Source organism: Schistocerca gregaria, chromosome 1 (genome assembly GCF_023897955.1).
Source record: "Schistocerca gregaria isolate iqSchGreg1 chromosome 1, iqSchGreg1.2, whole genome shotgun sequence".
Lineage (NCBI taxonomy): Eukaryota > Metazoa > Arthropoda > Insecta > Orthoptera > Acrididae > Schistocerca > Schistocerca gregaria.
In genome coordinates, this window is record NC_064920.1 from 824,178,034 (window position 1) to 824,179,599 (window position 1,566).

Here is a 1,566-nt window from a genome sequence, read left to right on the forward strand (position 1 = left end):
GTTCTCTAGGCCACTCCTTTTCTTACACCAAATTGTAAGGCTGGCACTTAACAGTAGTTGTCCGTCCACTGCTGTTATTAATACCAAGCACTTCATATACTCACCCATTTGCTCATCTTCCTTCACCTGGAATCTTCTATAACCTATTATGGTGTTTATTGGTTTCAGACTTTGTCTTTCTCCAAAGTCATTCTTGTTGTCTGGAATCACAACCCACTTATGACATTAACTTACAGTTGTCTTCTGGTTGTGAACTGTTTCTACGTTTTTGTTTCAATAAATTCTGGCATACCACTGACAGAAAACTGGATTTTAGTGACAATTCAGAATGGAATTTTGAGTTAGGTTCAGTAATTGGAGTCAGCATTTGTGACATATGTATTTCTATAAATAATTGTTTTATACTTTTCCATGTGTATCACTCAAAATTCAACATGAACGATAGCACAGTAATTATGAAAAAAATTAAAAATACATTTAATTTTCTGTAACTACATTCTCTGTAACATATTAATTTGAGGGAACAAGGTAATGAGATTACTATTAATTGTTGCAGTTCCTCAGAAATTAAGTCCTATGTCTCTCAGCACATCACTGTTATCGCATATGACAAATTGAGCAGAAGTTGTCTTTGGCATCCAAAGAACTGTGTGACAGTTAATCATTGCACTATTAGTTACTGAAGCCTTGGGGTGGGGCTACAATACAATATTGCAACATAATTTTTACATGGAGAAGGCACAAATGTATTAACGACCTTACGGAATTATATGCAGAGAAAATCTGAAGTAAAAAGAATGAAGTGGCGATGAGGATGTACTAAAATAATTACCGGAAGATTCTAGAAATGAAAGAACGCAGAAATGAAGTGAAATGGTCTCAAATTAAAAATTAATATCATTTTTATAACTTCATATACATTTCATGCCCACTTCTACAGACAAGGTCAGTAATGTACAGTTGTGTGGAGGTGATGGATTCAGAAGAGCACTGGTTGAATCATGTTGGTGGTCAATTTTCACTGCCAGTATTTATCACAAGGGAAGGAGAAGTGATGGAATAAAGTTCCCAATTGCCAGTCTCTGCACCAGTGTTCTGGATTAAATTCCAAACCTCTCTGCAATGTCTGTTTGAAATGAGGGCTCTGTGACACTCTTGATAGTTGTCCATCTGTCGGATGGCACCAAGATTCACTCTTTTCCATCCCTTCATCCATAACAACACAAACCCAAAACTACACTGTATGAGCACTCATCACAGTCATCAATACAGTGCAGATACACGCTTTGACGCTTCATAACAGGACGGAGGAAGGCAATGGCAAACCACTCGACTATGACCTTGCCTAGAATGGTCATGCAGGATTCTTGCATCTGCTCCTCTACACCCATTCTCTGAGTATGAGACTACTTTGACTTTGATATTTTTAGTAATAGGTATAGTGATTGATTTTTGTACTTTAATAAACTACTGTATCACATGTTATCATCATTTCTTCTCTTGTGAATTAAATTGGGCAAGAAATGTGTGAATATGACAAAGCAAGTGATGTTCTTTGACTACTGC